Consider the following 21,691-nt stretch of genomic DNA (forward strand, 5'->3'; position numbering starts at 1 on the left):
ATTTGAGAAAGACATTATTGGTGATTTATTAATATAGTATAAGTATAATATATTAATTGTGAAATCACATTATTTAATTAGTATTGATCAAGAATTAATTTGGAATTAATTTAGTGATCAAAAGAGACTAATTAAATTAACGGGGACTGATTATGTAAATCAGTGACATATATATTGTTTATGTTGTTGATCCATGATGGGATAAGTTTATGTAAGTATCCATGAAGAGTTAGCCCACATGAGATATGGATCATAACCTAAGTGTATGGATTAGGGTTTACCCATGACCCTTGGAATCCTACACTATATAAATGTTACCCCTTAGCCAAAATCGGATGCACTATGTATTCTAAGAGAATCATAACCGATTTTGGAGTGTCTAGCCTCTCTCTCAAAGTCCTCATTTGTTCATGGTGTTTGTAAACCATTTGAGGCATCACACTTGAGGTGCTAAGCTCTTGAAATGCCAAGAACTACAAACTACATCAAGAGGTATTCATCTAACTTGATTTTATATAGTATATCCTCTATTGTATGCTAGTTAGGATGTATGCTTTGGAAAATTCATATTGCATGTATAATTAGAGAAAACATAGATCCAAAGCATCTAGGGTTGCATGTGCACCATAGGAGTGTTATAGTGCTTAAAACCCAAAAGGTTCTCCATCAATCCTGGGGTGACGAATATGTATAGGGATCTTCGTCTGGATTATTGGTAGACCTGCATGAAGCGGTACGTGGCCTGGTACGTGGAGCGGTGCTTGACTTGCAGGAAAGTCAAGGCCGAGCATCAGCGACCTCACGTCAAGATGTAGACGTTGGTGATTCCCTTATGGAAATGGGAAGACATCACTATGGATTTCATCACAAAGATTCCCATGACTGCGCGCGGAGTGGATTTGATTTGGGTCATCATGGATCGATTGACCAAGAGCGCACATTTCATTCCAATTTAGGAGAGTATTTCCGCAGAGAAATTGGCTGAGATTTATATTCGGAGATTGTGGCACGTCATGGGGTGCCGGTATCGGTGGTTTCTGAAAGGGATGTCCATTTTACTTCCAGATTCTAGAAGAGATTCTATGACAAGTTGAGCACTCGTCTTCTTTTTAATACAACTTTTCATCCACAGACCGATGGTCAAAGTGAACGGACTATCCAGACTCTTGAGGATATGTTGCGTGCATGCATGTTGGATTTTGGTGGGAGTTGGGATATGTATCTTCCGTTAGCGGAATTTTCATATAACAACATTTATCACGCTAGCATTGATCGACCTCCTTTTGAGATGCTCTACAGGAGGAAGTGCAGAACCCCGATCTGCTGGGGCGAGGTCAGTCAGCGGGTTATGGGGAGTGCTTAGGTGGTACTCAAGACCACTGAGCTGATTCAGCAGGTTCGGAGCAGGCTCCAGACAACTCAGAGTCAGCAAAAGAGTTATGTCGATAGGCGTCAGTTGGATTTGGAGTATCAGGTGGGAGATATGGTTCTCCTGAAGTTGTAACCTTGGAAAGGTGTCATCCGATTCAGGAAGCGGGGCAAGCTGGGCCCCAAGTATACTGGTCTCTTCAGGGTTGCATATCGTCTAGATCTTCCAGTGGAGCTCAGCCAGATTCATAGCACATTTCATGTCTCTCAGCTACGGAAGTGTTTGGTGGATGATTTTGTAGTTGTTTCATTGGAGGATATTCAGTTGGATGACCGTCTGAATTATACTAAGAGACCGGTGGCGATTTTAGATCGAAAGACGAAAACCTTGAGTAACAAGGTAGTTGAGCTATTGAAGGTGCAGTGGCAGCACCACAAGGGATCCGAATGGACTTGGAAGCCGAAGGAGGAGATAAGAGAGCACTACCCAGAGTTATTTGAGGTGGCGAACTTCGAGGAAAAATTATGATTTAAGTGGGGGAGAATTGTAGCGCTCGATTCTAGGTATGAAATTATTTCCATTTTGTTCATGAATTATCTTTGAACACGGTGTGTTGAAGGCTCAACACGACGTGGTGATATAGTTTCGGCCCGCAGAGTTTAATGAGCCAACACGGTGTGTTGTGGTGTCTCAACACGGCGTGTTGTCAGCTGGGAAGGTAACCCTAAATTTAGGGTGTTGCACCCTATAGAATCTCCTTAAGTCCACAAGGTTTGGTCTCCTTACCAGCCTCCATTGCCACTAAAACCCTAATTCATCCCATAAGCTTTCTTGGTGGTGTTCTTGAGCCTTGACTGGATTCTTGTGGTTATTTTGCTCATTTATAAGGGAAGCTTAAAGATTTAAGGTGCTTAGCTTGGAAGGAAGGTCACAGATCTAGAATCTCTCCACTTGTTGCAGTCTCTTTGAGGTGTTGGGTAGAGCTGATATTCGGAGTTGGGACCTATTTAGCTATCGTTCAACATTCGAGGTGAGTTTCCTCATTGGGTTTATTGGGTCTAAGGCACCAAGGTCAGCCCTTTTTGATTATGCTAGGATGTTAGGAGTCTGCATGACCCTTACATGTGTTGTGCGCCGCTATGTATATCGGGCAGGGCTCGATGTCGGGCGAGGCCCGATGACTAGAACATATGCTATTGTTTTATGATTATTATATGTGTTAGCATGATTATGTGATATATATTATATGTGCATAGTGGTCGAGGCCTGGGAATAACAGATCTGTAAACTGAGCAGGGCTCGATGTCGCGCGGGGCCCGATGCCGGGCGAGGCCCGATGTCGGGCGGGGGCCCAATATATGATTATTTATGTATGTCAGGGGGTATTTTGGGGAACTTACTAAGCTTTGTGCTTACGGTTTTCAGTTTATGTTTCAGGTACTTCCAGTTCCAAGGGGAAAGGCTCGGGATGATTGCATTGCACACACTATATGGATTCTGTTTATGGGACACACTCTGATTTTTATGATGTTTGACACACTTATTTTATTGGGTTGTATGAACAATCTTTTGGAATATTGTCTTTACTAGAATTAAAAATGAAATTTTTGGGACCATGTTTTGGGAAATTACAACTATGATAACCCTTAGGATAGACCCGTAGGGAAGAATAAAGAAGAAAAAGGGGATGGGTAAGCAGGTTAATTGTTTGATAAATAAACATATTAAATATATTATTGTGGTTTGAAAACCCTATGCACTCACCAGGTTTCCCAACCTGACCCACTCAGTTTATTTGAATCATAGGTTATAAAATAAAGATACTTGGATAATGATGTGTGAGTGATTCAAGGAAATGTAGACCGTTAGAATATTGAGACCTTGTAAGTCTCTTTTTATGCTTATGTTTCTGTATTGACGATGACATCCCGAGTTTTATAAATAAAACACACTTCTTCGAAAATGCTTTGATAATAATATTATCATGTTTTTGAGACTAATTCCATATAATTAATCTTTTTAAAAGAATACTCTGACTTAATAAGCATAAATAAATCGGCCTTTTCTGGCCGTAAAAATTGGGGATATCACGGTTGGTATCAAAGCATTAATTTAAGCGAACTAGGAATTTTAAGAAATTTCTAGACTTAAACTTAGAATGTTAAGCGATGATCGTGAGATGTGTTTCTATTATTTTTTAGGTAGTACACCTGACACAAACACTGGCTTACTTTAGGATAAGATGCCTAATTTGCTTTTATGTGCTAAATGATCTATAGAATAACATGCATTAGGTTGCCTGTCTAGATTAATTTAAGGTCTTTTTCCGACCTAGAATTAGGAAATTTTATATGTTCGGGTTTCTAAACGTTTAAATTATGGTATTAGAACTGACATATAACTTTTCAGAGTGATAAAGAGGATTACGAGTCTAAACCTTCCCTATCTATATTCTCGTCTCAATACACTAAACGCCGCTTGGATATATAGAACGACATGGTGGGGACAAGAAGTGGATTAAGAAATGCTAATGGGAACCAACAACCTGAGCCATGAGTGATTGAGCATGCACCAGAGGTAGCAGCTGCACTCGAGCAAATCACGATGGCATGAGTACAAGCAATGATGAAGATGATCTAGTAGACATGAATAATGAGTTTCAGAACCTGAAGAAGGGGAAGATGAGCATTGATGAGTATGTCACCACATTCACCGAGAATATGAAGTTATTCCCCTACTTGGTGCATACTGAACTCTCCAAGATAGTGAGGCTTGCTAATGGATTGTCGACGAACTTTGGTCCAACGATGAAAATGGAAACTACTTTGAATACAACTTTCAGGGCAACCAAGAATGTGGAGACCCAACTTCAGGAAAATGGTCTGGAGAAAAATGAGGCATGAGAGAAGAGGAAGTTGGAGGGATCTTCAAGATCTGATAAGAAAGGAAGATTCTCGAAGTCCAACCTAGAAGACAAAAAGTTTGGGGGTGGTGGTTAAGCCAAGTGGTGTGAGAAGTGCAAGAAGAAGCACTTTAGGAGATGCAACGGAGAAGTCACATGCTTTAAGTGTGGGAGGACCGGTCAATATTCTAATGATAGTACATTCAATGATAGGGTATGCTACGAATGTGGAGACAAGGGGCATATTCTGAAGGATTTCCTGAAGAAAAACGAAGCGACAAGATTGAATGTGCCACCAAATGTAAAAGCAAGAGCATACCATATGACCCTTGATGAAGCAGCAATAGGTCGAGAGTAGAGAGCTACTTATCCAAAGTTCAAGATATGAAGCAATTATCTTAGCATTAGGTTGTGTGCTTGATATAATAGGCATAAAATATGAATACTCGTTGTAATCTTTCTAACTAGCAATACAATTTCCTAAATTATGTTATATGTTCAGTTTTTGTGTGGTTTCTTTTATAGCTTAGTGGACTATGAGACAATACTTGGGACAAGTATGAGTATATGTGAAATGTAGTAGAGGCCTATACTACCGGAAGCACAAGACTCACACTTGGATCAGGAAAAGTCACAAGGTTAATAAGACACTAGTAGTTGAGCTATTTTGTTCATTTCCATCATTAACTTTGTTTCAGTAATGACAAAAAAGATAAATATTATCCCGACCTTAGTGGTCATATCAAATCGAGTCCGACTAAGATATATTTGTAAAGTGACAAACTTGGTTCTGAGAACCATGTTCGACGTAGTGCCCGATTATAGTCAAAGATCAAAGAAGGAAAGGATCGAGGCAATCGACAGACAGATTGAAAATCGTGAACAGATCTTAGCATTCAGTAGCTAGAGATTGCCACCTACTAGTATGTGATTATATCACATTAGAACACGAAGGAAGGTATCCTTCGTGATTGAGTATGACTCAAAGAGACTTGATTCTAGCCGTTGCATCATATGATGATAAGTCATTAGAACATGACTCATCGGTCTGTTGCGATAGTCAAAGTAAAAAAGACCTTATCTTAGATTCCGTCAATTCTAAGAAGGAAAAAGAGCCACCAATAACGATCAAAATATGACATAAGAGTTACAGTTATTGCATAGGATGAGAAGGTAACGTACGCAGTCATTATACAAGCCATGTTTTGTTGATGATTCGGGGACGTAATCATCCTAAATGGAAGATAATTGTAATGCCCTCAAAATCGGGCTATACATTTAAGATATAATATAAGTTTCGTATTAAGAAAAATAGGAAAAATCAACCGAATCGTCCGTAAATCATAAAAATAAGTGCGCCAAATATATATATATATATATATATATATATATATATATATATATATATATATATATTATTTAGAAAATACACATTGTCCCGATCCCAAAAATATAAATTTCGTAGAAATCTGTATGAATTACATATGATTTTTATAAAGATATAAAAGTCAGTCACGCACGAGAAATGTGTGACGTAAAAAATCTACGAAGAGAATGATTGAATTTTAGCTAAAGTCACCAAAAGAAAAATCATAGTACTCTTTAAGACTATAAATTTTGAGAAAAAATGCCAAAAATGGAGTCCGTACGAGAGAGTTATGATTTTAACAAAATCATTTAATCATATAAAAAATAGGGACAAAAAATAAATTCAAAATTAGTCGATGGAGTCTAAAGGAAAGTTGTAGATCTCGTCGAGAGATTTAGAGGTATATAAACAACGTCAAAAACAAATTTCATATGAAGATGTTACGAAATTTAAAAAATCTGCATTTTGCGCTGCGCGCCAGGTGCGCAACGCGCGCTTTTAGAAGGTGCAAACGCAAACCACGGAGAGCCTGACACATGACACAAAATGGACGAGGAGACGTCACCTTGAAATGTGTGTTGTGCACCCCAAATTTAGCTATAAGTAGGAGGCCAAGCCTCAATCTTTCTCCCACAACTTCCAAAACACTATCGCTCGATTTTTTTCAGTTATAGCCCAGTTTCTCTTAGTTTTAGCCTTCGGCGAAACCCTGTGATCCCTGAAGTAGTAGTAGCTAGCGAGTAGAAGTTGTATGATGCTTACATGGAAGACCACGAGGTGGCTCTTGGTACTTGTCTGTAAGACCCAGGGTTTTGGCCCCCGGCCTGGCAAGGAAGACCATGATACGGCTCGTGGCATACTGACAAGACTATGGTTGACACATAGCACTTTTTATTAATTGTTGGATGTGTATGATATGTATGGCTCGTTTGATATGTATGGTATGTGGTATTTGGGAAACTCACTAAGCTTTGTGCTTAAAGTTTGTGGTTTATGATTTTAGGTACTTCCGATTCGAAAAGGAAGGGTCCGACTTTATCGCAGCGCATACACCCGTGTTTTTCCACAATTTGTGATTTTGGGATTTTACTCTGATAATTGTTTACTCTGGAATACTTTTAAATGTTTGAATAAAGATAAATTAATGTTTGAATATATATTAAAAATGAAAGTTTTACCCTATGATTTTCTGGATGTTACATTATACCAGGGATCCAAGACAATTGCTACACTCATAACATTATGTATTACATTCCAATACTTCTCAAATTTGATCAACATAGTTGATGACATAGACTTAATAATATTATTATGAGATACTTTCCAAGTCAACAACAATAGTTTCATCTCACAAATCAAAGGGAAGAAAATGTTTAACATGGGATATTTGGTACCAAAATTTTTTTAAGTCATCTGATAGAACAATTTTAATTTTTCACAAACATTTGATGTCATATTCTATTCATCTTCACTAGGCAAGAAAACATAATGTTTATCCTTTTTGCTCAAATGAATAAAAACTTCTCTATACTCCAAAGAAACACTCAACATCATATAAATGGAATTTCACCTTGTTTTGCAATCAAGAAGTAACTCCTTTTGGAAATCAACACCTACTTGACGAGCAAAAAGTCTAAAATCTTGTATTCTTTTATGAGAATTTGTCCAAAAGGAGACATTATTCCTAACATTCTCAATTGCACTGCTAATCACAGAAAATCCATCTTGCACAATAAGATTAATTATTGGTGCACACCATCGCATATGAAATATTCTCCCCTTCAAAATTAGCGATGAGCTAGTAAGTGTACCTAAAAGCTTGTCGAGGATGGCATCATTTGTTAAACAATTTTCAAGTGTTAATGTTGACAACTTGTTGTCAATGTTCTACTCCAAAAAGCATTCCATCATATCTTGTGACAATGCATCAGCAGTGTGTGGAGATGACACATGTATAAAGTTGCATGAAACCAAATATAACACTTCAAAACTTCATCCAATATAAATTACAAATAATAACACTAATTAGAGTAAATACCTCATAATTTGATTTTGTAACGTCCAGTTGCAATCTATATAATATGTTGTGATTGTCATGTAACCTTTCTTTTGGTTACTTGCTATCCACATATCAGACGTGAGAGAAATCGTACTATCGTGCCTTTCAAAACATTTCAAGATATGACATTTTTTTTATCCTCGTATACCTTCATTATATCCCTCTTAACTGTATTACGACAATGCACCTTAAATAAAGGTTGAAGACTTAATGTTCAACAATGGAGAGCGGATAATCATGAATTATTACCATCTTTGCTAGTTCATCTCTAGATACTTCAGCATCAAAGGAATATTTACTCATATAAGCTTTACCAGGTTTTTTTCCCCTTGAACTAATATATGTTGCCAAATGTCCCTTGTATTTTTCTTAAGACATATCATGTAATGAACTTTCGAATGTGTTGTTCCATCCATTAGATCTACCGGTCAGTTATTTCTTGCAATGTATGCACTTCGCCCATCTACGAACACCAGCAACATAAAGTCGGATCAAAATGGTTCCAAGCAGCGGATTTCAACTTTTTTTTTGAGATTCTTAGTCGTTGTATTATTTTCTAGAGGTTCTTGTTCATTATCATCATCGTGTTTGTCACTCATGGTTGGTGGTTTATCAATATCTGAAGTAGCCATCTGAACCTAAAAAAAACACATACAATTTGTATCACTTTGCCAAATAAAACATAAGTTGGTTATCACTTAGATTAAAAAACAATATGTATTAAAATTTGATTTTAATTACTACATGGATTAACAATCTTTATCATTATTTTAAATTCTCAACATATTCAAGAATTAATTTAGCAAGAGTTTAAGCAACTTATGCTTTCGATACAAGTGTAACGTAATCAAATTAGTGATTATACTTCACGTTTGAATTAAGGAAACAAAGCACATACTTATCAGAAAACGAAAAGATAGAGAACCCATTAAGTCATTAGTTAAACAAGAAAGACAACAATTAAACACATGAAAAAATACATACCGATGGGAAAAAAATAGATTGACGTACGTATTCTTGGAACAAGGAATGAAGCTTGGAAGATCTATTCACAGCGGCAGACTCTTGGAGCAATATTGGGATTAGAATTTTGGTAAATGATAAGTGCCATATTGAAGTATTGGACGATATACTTGCTTTTTGAATGTCGAATGGGCTTATATTAAGTTTATTTGATCAATTATCAAAATATTTTATATAATTTAATATCTTATATATATATATATATATATATATATATATATATATATATATATATATATATATATATATATATATATATATATAATGTCATCAAAGCGGGGGCGGGGTGGGTTGGAGATTGGTATATCCGGCCCCGGTTCCTTCTCCGGTTTTAGCCTAACGGGGATCCCTAACCCCATACCCGATACCCATTTTTGCGGGGAATACCCATCCCTGATCGGGGCGGGTGAACCGGGTTCCCCACCGGATCGAGCCAAATTGACATCCCTAGGTGTAGTTATACCCTAGAAATCGTCCCTCCAAAACTGAACCTCATATATATATATATATATATATATATATATATATATATATATATATATATATATATATATATATATATATATATATATATATATATTTATGTTCAAATGAAGACACTAAATAAAGTAACGACGTGAACATGCTATTTTTATGTTATTTTTCTTTTACCAATCTTGTATATATTTTCGTATATCATTATTCAATAATGAATATATGAATAATCATATGTTAATATTCACATTATAAATTAATACAAATAAATATTATGAATATTCATACTTTAATATTTATATTAGGATTTATTACAATATTACAAATATATAAAATTCATAAAGAAAAATAACATAAAGTTGTGTCTTCATGTATTCACTTTATTTACCATATTCATTTGAACCATCCCTTATATATAGGAGACAATATTGCAAAAATGTTCCCTGTGGTATGCAAATTTGTGGGGTTTAAGTCTAAACCTCGAGTTTTTTGGATTCATGGTCCTTTTGGAGTGGTTTGTATGTGGAATTGGTCCCCGGACTTAACTCTCGTTAAAAAGGATTTGTTAACCCCCTCATTTGCCTCACAAGTGAGGTTATATCCGTCATTTCATATGTACGGGACCATTTTTGCATAATCGTTTTTTGGCTTAATTCCTTTTAAAGATCCCCACTGCCTGCTATCTTCTTCCCCAACGTTCCCCAACGTCTCTTTTTTCTACCTTTCTTCTTCTTGAGCTCTGTTACAAAAACAATGGTTCTATTTTTTGTGGAAAACTTGTAGTGGTGAAAACGTCTTGGACCCCTCTGAATCCATGAAGGAGATATTTTGTATACCATATAAATGATTCCGTATGTGGGTTTATCGGGTGGCTTGATCCCCCAATGTGTGCTAGGGCTAAAGCCATCATACTTGGTCTGCTAAGAAATTTGAATTCAGTGCAGGAACGGTGCAATGAGTTGGTTAGAAGTGTGAACATGCTAGAGGATCAATGCAATGGACTGATATGCAGGAACAACATGTTGGTGGTAAATTGCAAAGCATTGAAGGATGACAATTTGAAGCTAAACTTCAGTCCCTTGGTGAGAAAGTATCATTCTTACTCCCAAAAAGAATCAGAGACATGTACTCACCAATAGGCTCATCATTAACATGGTTCATATTTTTCGATGGAGATTCTACATGAACTTGACCCTCAACTTCAGCCCCTTGATCATCATTTTCTGGTAATTCCTCAATGACAACTTTACCCTTTGCATTTGGAGACATAAAGTAAGTCAGTAAATTTGTCTTCCCATGCTCTATGTACACCTCAATAAGTGTGTTATGTACAATGCATTTAGAAAGGTTTATCACATCCTAATCATTCCCTAAAGCTCTAAGACCAAATCGAAAGTCACCATTGGGTATCCTAAAATGGTAGTGTATCACTGGGGATTCATCAACAAATTTAATCATCTACGGGTTTGGGTAACCTAGTTCAAGCATTATGGCATCAAGTTCATGTATAGAAAACTCATTTATGTCCACATAATCAACATAACGCACTTCACCTCCAATGTACTTTATATCAGGTAACTTAGTAAATTTCCCACCGTGATCAAGCTTAATACTAAACCATGTGGGTGCACCCGCTAAAAATCAAAATTGTACATGATAACAAAGTCAAAATTTTGCATTTTTTGTTCTAAATCAATAAGAAAATGCAAAATATGAAAGTTAAAGAAAACATAGCAACTTACCATATACGGTTGATACGTCAACAACTTCATGTTTTGGTCTGATCTGCCACATTACGAACACCATTTCGAATTAAACGTATGGCCTTGTATGTGTTGCGTCAATTAACTTGTTTAGATAAGTAATAAGGGTTTTTTGTAGGTTCAATGGAGTAGAAGCAAGAAGGAGGGATTTAGGGAGTTGACGAGTGTCGGGGAAAGTAAATGAGGGGGAAAGGTCAAAATAAGCCAAAAAAGGTTTATGAAAAAATGGCCCCTTACATATGAAATGATTGATATACCCTCATATGTGAGGCACATGAGGGGGTTAACAGATCCTTTTTAACGGGTGTTAAGTCCGAGGACCAATTCCACATACAAACCACTCCAAAAGGACCATGAATTCAAAAAACTCGGGATTTGGACTTAAACTCCAAAAATTTGCATACCACAGGGACCATTTTTGCAATTTTGTCTATATAGGACTATGATGTATATATATATATATATATATATATATATATATATATATATATATATATAAAGCCTCTATTTTTAGAATTTGTGCAAAGTGAATGACCTAGATGCATTGATAATTTAGCAAGTATTTGTGAGGGAATTTTCCTGAATTTTGGGTGAATTTTAGTTGAATTTTGCTTGTTTGGTCGGATATATAGCGGAGGATCCATGGTTTTAGGTTATTTCAATTGGGATGTCTTTAAATTTTTTGGTTGATTTTAGATTTTTTGGGGTTCATATTTTGGGCGGTCTAGAAATCCCTCGTTTTAGCCTCTTTGATACACTTGCACCATTGCTTGTCTTGGGTTCCGTGTTCACGAACTTCCCATCCAAAAACACATGTATCCCACTAAGCTTTTTGGGTTTCCCAATACTGCAATATAACACAACATCCCCCTCTTCTTGTGAATCATTAATCTTCATGAATAAGACTATGTTATCTTCATCGTCTCTCTCTCTCTCTCTCTCTCTCTCTCTCTCTCTCTCTCTTATGTTGTTAAATATCTGACTTCACACCCCCATGAATGAACTACACTTTTTTTGTGTAGATAGTTGATTGCTTATCCCTTTGTTCAAATAGCAGCTTATTTGGTTGATGTTCTATTCAGAAATTACATTCTATTCGAATAGAATTTACATTATGGATGTTCTTTTTAAGATTTTTGACTTCATTAGTTTAGTTTTATACTCCCTTCGTCCCAAAATTATAGTCTATCTTTCCTTTTTGGCTTGTCTCAAAATAATAGTCCATTTTTAAAAATAAATAACATTTTTACCATAATACCCCCTCGTTATTACTTAACCAACTAAGCATTTAATGGAACATTAAATGCAAAGTAAGGACAAAACTGTCATTTTATTAAATAAAGTTAGTGGTAATTAATGTTTTTCTTAATATGCGTGTTTTTTTGTATGTGGACTGTAATATTGGGAGGAGGGAGTATTTGGTTGATGTTCTATTCGGAATTTACATTATGGATGTTATTTTTATCTAAATCTCTACTTCAAGGTTCGCCTACCACTGCTTGATGAAATGCTCGAGAGAAATTGTTGTGATTGCTTCTTAACAAGAGAGTTCGAAATTCTCCATTTCTTGCGACAGGTGAATTCATAATAGGTTTTGCTTCATTGTCGGCGTTTTCCATCTTTCCATCTCCTGATTCCTTAAAGAAATGTGTCCATTAATTAAAAGGTGTATCCTACACCGCCTTTCCTTCATGCGACAACTCTTATTTTCTTTTTCAACAATTGTGCGAATGTAAGGATACAATTCCGTTAATTCGAACTCAAGGCAGGATTCGAATTTACATTTTTCATCTAGGGTTTTTAAATTGGTTCACTTGTGAAATAGGGGTGAAAGTTGGCAGTCGTTTTGTATACTAGGATCTGGGTCAGAGGGATTGTTTCACGTGGGGAACAAGTAAGTAGATTCTTAAATATGAATCTATGTATTGGAGTTTACTTGAGTATTTTTGGCATAATTGTTAGTTTTGGTAATAATCATTTTTCTTCGTATTCATATTTTTTTAACATGTTTCTTGAATGATCTCTATTGTCCATATGGTGAAGGATCATACATGTTTATAAGTTAAAACAATAGAAACCGTCTTTCTTAGAACTATCAGTTATGAAGCACAAGAATGTCATATTAACTAAATTATAAAAAATGGCCTATATTGCAATGGTCCATATGATTTTTTATATTGCAAAGCATTTTCATGATCATGCTTCCCTTTTTGGCAGGAAGTGTAAAATCGCAATAAGCGTCGCATGCTTCTTCATCACATGAGGCCAGAGGTTCTACAATCATGTTTCTGCTTCACATTATCTGTATATGTTCCTTGTGCGTGATTAAGGTCCGTCAATTTCCAGCATCCAAGCTTCCAATTAGGTTGCACACAAGGTGTTTGATGTTTTGCTTAAATGGGTTTTCAGAATTTTATTCTTCTTGTCACTTAATTCTTTACTACTTATTGGTCATGATTCAGGCCTATAAACCACCGACTTAAACTTTGGCAAATTAGGTTTGTTTGATGCTCTTTTTTATACAACTTTCGTCATGGTAATGATGAAATTCAATATAACTGCAACCATGAATCAGTAACAAAATTGGCAGTCAGAAGCAGAGCAATCCTTTCTCTTGTTATCAAATATTAAGGTACTTCTGTGATATAAAGTTGTTCATCAGAAAATGCAATTTTGTTGTTATCTTAATTATTTTCAACTTTTTCCATCATATTATAATTTACTTAAGCGTAACCAATTACATTCTCTAACTGATGGTGTCATATTAGTGATATTATATGAAGGCTCAACTTGTTATTTAAATGGGAAACCATGAGTGCCCACCTTGAAACAGGACTTGCATTACTGGAACATATGAACAAGGGTCGAGAAAGTGACATCAAGATTTATTTTTTAATGTGTGTGTGTGTGTATATATATATATATATATATATATATATATATATATATATATATATATATATATATATATATAGAGAGAGAGAGAGAGCAAGGTTCATATGTTGTTGATAATTATTGTGTGCTTTTAGGAACCAATGAGAATTAAAGAAATAATAATTAATTAATTAAATTGATAAGGGTATATTAGTAACTTAGCTTTAATTATTTATGGTAAATTATTAAAATCTTTAATTACCTTCAAAATCATGTATTTGATCCCTTAAATCACGGTTCCTTCATCCTCATAACCCTAATTCTATATCACAGTATTCATATGTTGGTTCTCCTGATGATGTCTTTCTTCTCCCTCGACAGTATGCATCTCCATTTTTCAATCAACGCCAACAACAACCCTTTATCAGTCGCCGACTCGTCGACCATTAAGCAAGAAGGGAAAAGAAGTTAGTCAACTTGCTTGGTGGCTGCCATTCCACCTTCAATGTCTGAAGGTCTGATTCTACCCGCTAAAATTGTTCCCCTGTGCAATTTCCAGGGTTTAGACCTCACCCACCATCGTCATCTTTGTTAATCACAATCGTTGACAAAGAAATTTTCCACCCTCACATTAGCCGCTATCACCAGAGCATAACTTAGCCGATATGAATTTGTTCTTTCTTCAATCCAGGTGTGGTTTTACTTTCCTATATTTTTAGTTTTGGTTTATTTCGCAATTTGTTTGTATGATTACAAATTTCCAATCTGAGAATTCAATAATGGAATTGGCCTGTCTTATTCTGTTTTAGGGCTTGAATCCTAAGAAAATATTGAAATATTGCACTCAAATTTTCTATCTACTAGTTTTGATTTTGGAAGTGAATCATAATCAAGAATCAATTTTTTCTGTTATCAATGCTTTTGAATGTTGCTTGTACTGTTGCGTTTTTTGAATGTCAATAATAAAACATTTGAACGTTGCTTGTACTGTTGCGTTTTTTGAATTTTGATAATAAAACATGTCTTCCAATTGTTTGATATAACGTCAAAAAAAAGAAAGTTTTTGTGTAAAAGAGGCAAGTTTGATATGTTGGACTTATTGGGAAGATTCTGTCAGAATATGTTAAGGTAACATGTTTATACTTGTGTTGAAATATTCTGTTAGAAGTAAAATAGATAATATTTTGTTAGAATTCTTAAGGAATTGAAGTTTAAGCAACAAATAGAAATGAAATATTCGTTTAGAATTGATGTTAATATCTGTAGTTATGTTATTTTGGTGTTTTTATTTTATAAAAAAAAAATGTTATAAATTCTATTAGAATATAAGTTAAAACTTGTGTGTATTTTGTCAGAACTTATTTATAGAAATGCATTTTATCAAAATGTCTTTAAGAATGTTTTGTTAATAACAAGTATATTTGTTTAATTGGTAATGCATTGTAGCAGAATTACGAGTAATGCATGTTCTTAGAATAACGATAATATATTCTAGCAGAATAACTACCAATGCATGTTATTAGAATAAATTAAAATTGTTTAATGTCTACTACATTTTATCAGAATTTATAGTTTTTATTCTTGTAGAATTCTCTGAATTTTTTAATATCTGAAAGCTCATTATGTTTTTTTTTTTTTTTTTTTTTTTTTTTTTTTTTTGTGGATTTAGGTTTTGAAGAGACTGTCATTGATGTGGAAAAGGAGAAAAAACATGGAGAACTAGAGTGTATTCTTGCAAAATGTATTATGCTAGAATGTATAAAATGTTTCTTAACAATAATATTTTTTCGGAATGGATTAGTGTTTTTGTTAGATTTTGATGTTTTTTTTTCTTTTTTAACCAATTTTAGTTTTAATATTTAAGAATAAATGTATTCCTTAAACCATTATTAGTCATAATTTTTTAGAATGAATGTAATAATTATTTATAGTCTTATTCTTTACGGATGAATGTAAATAGTGATTTTTAAAGAATAAAATTCGTATTATTTAGAAAATATTATTCTTGATAATATGTTGTATAATTCTTTAAGCATATTTAATATAAAAAGTATTGTGAATGAAACCATATTCTGCAAGAATAAAACCGTAAATATATTTACTAGTTTATTGTTGACTTTTTGTCATTCTGACAGAATAAAATCGGTTATTATTAAAAATAATATTAAATTTTAATTAGAATTAATTTAAAAAATTCAGATTTTAAAAAATAAAGGAATTAATGATCCCTTAAAATCCGAAAATTTCCTTTTTTAAAATAGGTTAGTTGACCAAAATACCATTTTGTTGAAATTTGTGTGATTATATGATACATGCTACCCTATTGTAATATCATAAACCATCAGATCATGATTGTTGATTCTATTCATCCGGTGGTCCAGATCTGTGCATTCTCACACATAATAGTTAGTAAAACCAAAATAACCTAAGCATATATATATATATATATATATATATATATATATATATATATATATATATATTAATTTTTAGTTATCTTATCTTTTTTATTATTTCTCGATAATGATCATCTTTTTTATTTGTAGAATTTGATGCTACTTTCCGAGTGTGAAAAGTAGTCATAGAGAAAGAGGAATCGAATGATACGTAAGTTCCAAATATAAATGTTATTTTGATTCGATCCCTCTTCTAACAAATGAGGTTTGTTTTTATGTTCCAGCAAAACCACCACTCTCCAGCAAAAAAGGTAAATACTTTGTTTATATTGTGAAAGATACACGTTAGTTTCAATGCTTCTTCTTCATTCATTTGGTTGTTTAAACCCATAATCAATTTGCCATCTTTCTCCCTCTGTTTCTTTCAATTTATTACAGAATCGATCCGATTGAGGTATATATTTCATTAATTTTAAATTTACAAAAAGAAAGAAAATAATACAATGAGTCCGTTCTTGGTTGGTGTTTGGTACTTTTCTTTTTACGGCTCCAATGCAAGATACGGTCTAGAGAAAGAGGAATCGAATGATACGTAAGTTCCAAATATAAATGTTATTTTGATTCGATCCCTCTTCTAACAAATGAGGTTTGTTTTTATGTTCCAGCACAACCGCCACTCTCCAGCAAAAAAGGTAAATACTTTGTTTATGTTGTGAAAGATACACGTTAGTTTTCAATGCTTCTTCTTCATTCATTTGGTTGTTTAAACCCATAATCAATTTGCCCTCTTTCTCCCTCTGTTTCTAAATTTTTAAACCCATAATCAATTTGCCCTATACAGAATCGATCCGATTGAGGTATCTATTTCATTAATTTTAAATTTACAAAAAGAAAGCAAATACTACAATGAGTCCGTTCTTGGTTGGTGTTTGGTACTTTTCTTTTTACGGCTCCAATGCAAGATACGATCTTTATAATACATACCAACCTATTAGGTAAAGTGGGACCATGTAATTTTTGATGTACTGATAGTTTTAGATTCTTTAGCAATTCGTTCTTCTTTGGTCTTAATGCATGTGAAATAGATGAACATGAGGTGGAAATTGGCACCCCTGTTGTCATGCTTCCATAAGATGTTGGTGCTAGATTTGTGGTATGGGACTGATTTTAGTAATCATATATTTCTTTTTGGTATTTATGTGTAAGTAATAGTCATAATTCTATGATTGTTTTGTTTAACATGTAATAGGAAAATTAGTTCTTTTTTTAATGGTTTTGTATTTTGTTTGTGTCTTTGTTGTGCTTGTTTGTTTTAACATTTTTCTGAAACTTTAGGTTTGCGCGAATATGTTAGAGCCAACTTGCGAGGTCTCACCTTTTAATTGTGTGTATGGTTGATTGTGTTGGTAATCATTAGGGCCAAGGGACATAAGATGTGTTTGTTGGGTGTGAAGGTGTTTTCGTACATCATCTCCCTGTTAAGATACTTTAAAAGACTGGAAATTCATATTTGAATGTTTTCTCTAAACCACTCAAAAGACTGTCGAATACGTGGTGAGTTTTGAAAATGTTGTAAGATGTGTAATTAGTTGTGAGTCTGCAAAGAGATTAAACCCAGATGTGGGTTACATAGAAAGAAACAGGGTAAATCGTCTTCCCATACCATATCTTCTTCATCCCCTTCACCATGACCTTTATCATTCTCTCCCCTTTCTCTTATATATATATATATATATATATATATATATATATATATATATATATATATATATACACACACACACACGAATGTGTTTGTTTTCAATAGATGAGCTGGTTTAAAAGACATCAATGGATCAAGATTTAATAAAAATCATTATGAAAAAGTAAATATGGTATTTTTTTTATTGCTTTCAGTAGAGGGTCTATTGGGTAGCATCATAATCGAAGGAATCACTGCAAGGCTGAGGGATGGTTGATACAGAGCTTAACGCTCATACAAATTATTTTAACTTCAAAAACTTTATAATTTTTTTTAGATTCTTCTAATCTTTTTGGTCAGAAGAGTTCATATCCATCACATTTTAACTTTTGTTTTTTGTCAAAAGGTAATGACTTTCACTTTTATATATACAGGTGACTATCCCAATCTGAGTGCTCGTCGTTATAAAGTTTTTGTTTAGCATATTTTAAGTCGTTTCTCAGCAAGCATGAATAAAAAAAATAGTTTAACATATTTTCATTTTGATTGACAGGTTTGAATGTGCAATTTTCAAGAAGCAAATCACGTGACAGGAATTAAGCCAAAAAAATGGCATGCTCTTTACATATTTAGGGCAAAATAGCAAGATACTTCCATTTTTAATCCAAAAAAGAGCATGTTACTTTCATTTAAGAATTCAATCTCTGAGTTAATAACATGGGTAGAAGGGATCCATTTGGAAAGTACATTGCTATTTTATGTTGTATCCTGCAATTGAAATGGCCATTCTATTTATCTTTTATGCATATGTTCGTTTCCATTTGTTATTTGGGAGATGTCTTTGTTTAGCTTGGATTGTAACTTACAGCAAAACATGCTAGATGTACATATGTTTGGTTCGATATATTATTGTGCAGTCTATTAGTATGATGTAATACAAACATATAAATGTAAGTATATAAGCTATCGAGGACTTGGTCAGTTTAATGCAATAAATAGCTATGGACTTTGGTTTAAACCCATAGTACAATCCTTTTTTGAAATAGATTGACAAAAGCGTATTTTTGTTTTTAAACCAAAAACCAATACAATACCGAAAAGTCCCATACATGTTGACAAAGTGAAGTGGTCAAAAAGGAATGGCGACATACCCTTTTTCAGAAACGGACATAAGCTGATAGTAATGAATAGTGTGGTACACCATTGGTCCTTGGTTCGTATCACATGTTTACCTTATTTTATTTGTTTATTGTGTAGTTTAATTATAATAATAATTATTTTCTAAAAAATTCAAAACTACCCCTCCAATTTGTATATAGTTCAATTATAATAATAGTTATTTTCTAAACAATTCAAAACTACCCATACAATTTGGATTTTTTTTGTTAACTTAAAGTTATTTAAGTGATTAATGAGTTTTGAAATTACCATTAGTACATGAGATCTTTAAAATTGCCCTTTATCAAATATAAAAAATCTATTATTTTTTAGAAGATTATTAGAGAGTTCAAGTTTGGATAAATTTATATGTTTATTACTTAAAGTATATGTAAGGATCATGATGCTATTACTTATAATATAATCAACTTATGATCATATCTTGGAATGGTCTAAAATTTTCATTGAAGTTCTAATTTATCTATATTAAGTGGTGGAGATCTCGGTGAATGACAAGCAATGGAAGAAAAGGATACATGAAAGACCAAAAGGGAGGAAGGGAGACAATAAATGAAGATTTGTTATTTCTATCCTTAATTTTTTTTATAATATATTTTTTATATAACCATTATTCTATTTGTAGATATTAGAATAATTAGAAATTAATTTGTTTTCTTAAAACATGTTAGGTGGGTAGGCGGCTAGTATATATATATATATATATATATATATATATATATATATATATATATATATATATATATATATATATATAGAGAGAGAGAGAGAGAGAGAGAGAGGTGGGTTCAATTGAGAAAATAAAAAAGGTTGAGAATGGGGGAATCATTCTCAGCCACTCATTTAATCTAAGCATAAAAAGACACGGTGGCAAACTTGTAAATATGATAATAACCTTCAATCTCAAATACGTAACTGTATAGAAATAGATAACAGTTCAAACCTATTTCTAATCGATCGTTCATCATCCAAATTTCTCCTCCAACCTTCAACAATCATCCAGATTTCTTCAATTAAACCATCATCAACATCATCCAGTGTTAATCAATCATCGATCTTCGTCAATAACATGTTTATCAACACGATTCAACAGTTAACAACAAAAATTCATTTTTTGTTCTTTTAATCCAACCTTCAATTCTGCTTGAATACGATCAGATCTTCAACATCTACGATTAATTATACTCCCAGCGTCATTAGATCAACATCATCGATAATCAACAAAAAATCCACTTCATATCATTCATTCAACATTGATTATCAAATAAAACTTCAAAATTGAGGTTAGAAAAAGATCAAATCGTTTTTTTTTGAAAAATTTCATATAATTCTCTATCAATCTACTATTTTGTAAGATTTAAATAGTCAAAGTATCATGTTTTTAACATTTTTAAAAAAGTTAAATTGTATGCACTCCAACTATTTGATGAAATGCATAAACTAAATTACCACGTTATATTCATATATGAATATGTTTTCTCACCTGAATCAGTATATGATTATTAAAACAAAAAAACAAATATGCAAGTCTGTATGTTATTCATATGTGAATAACATATAAAAATTATATATATTTGTGAAAATACCTTGTAATATTCATATGTGAATATACTGTGTAATATTCATAAGTGAATATATCATCTAATATTCACAAGTGGATATACTATGTAATATTCACATGTGATATACCATATAATACTATGTAATATTCAGATATGAAAATATTATCTAATATTCATAAGTGAATATACTAACTAATATTCACAAGTGAATATACTATGTAATATCCACAAGTGAATGCATCGTCTAATATTTAAATATGAATATACTATGTTTATTATATGCTATATTCATATATGAATGATACTTAAGTTGTAAAAAAAATTAATCATAGTTTTTATTCATAAGTGAATAAAGAATGTACTGTAGTAAAAACTTGATTCATTTTTATTTACTTATGAATAACGATAGCTGAAAATATAAAAAAATAAATTTTTTATTTTATCTTAAAACTATATCAATATGGATGTCTATTTGTAGAGAAAAAAATATCATGAATTTTGGTATATTTAAAATCATTTTTCGATAAAAATAGCTTCTTAAAAATTAAAAAAAAAACGAAAAAACTATGTTTTTGTATATATTAAGGTAATGCTTAGCATAGTTTAAGGAAACATGTTTTGTTGGAAAACACATGTTTATTCCTTTCCCATTTCCACTGGTACGACGGAGACTTTTGCGGCAAAAATAAATAAGTGGCTGAGAATGATTTCCCTATCCTCAACCTTTTTTTTTTCTCAATTGAACCCTCCTATATATATATATATATATATATATATATATATATATATATATATATATATATATATATATATATATATTAGTTCAAATGAAGTAATGAACACACTAAATAACTGAACATGTTATTTTTATATTATTATTCTACTACAAAATTTTTATATGTATAGTACTTTAGTAAACTTTAATGAGAATATTAACTTATTATTATTATTATTATTCATATATTCAATGTTGAATAATGACATAAAACATTGCAAAATTAAGAGAAAAATAATAACATAAAATTACTGTCTTCACGACATTA

The 21,691-nt window shown here is 32.8% G+C and overlaps 1 long non-coding RNA gene across 3 annotated transcripts; it reads left to right on the forward strand.

Moving 5' to 3' along the window:
- Positions 1-11,499: 11,499 nt before the first annotated feature.
- LOC145128451 (uncharacterized) lies at positions 11,500-15,645 on the forward strand. Of its 3 annotated transcripts, none has more exons than XR_013716909.1 (5): positions 11,500-12,853; positions 13,177-13,336; positions 13,422-13,591; positions 14,215-14,524; positions 15,503-15,645. It is a non-coding gene; the product is annotated as an uncharacterized LOC145128451 (long non-coding RNA). The 3 variants fall into 3 exon arrangements; XR_013716910.1 differs by having other exon boundaries at positions 11,500-12,691; positions 12,785-12,853; positions 13,177-13,591; XR_013716908.1 differs by having other exon boundaries at positions 13,177-13,591.
- The last annotated feature ends 6,046 nt before the right edge of the window (positions 15,646-21,691 follow it).

The sequence above is a fragment of the Lactuca virosa genome, chromosome 8 (assembly GCF_052849685.1).
Source record: "Lactuca virosa cultivar CGN04683 chromosome 8, Lactuca_virosa_CGN04683_v6, whole genome shotgun sequence".
Lineage (NCBI taxonomy): Eukaryota > Viridiplantae > Streptophyta > Magnoliopsida > Asterales > Asteraceae > Lactuca > Lactuca virosa.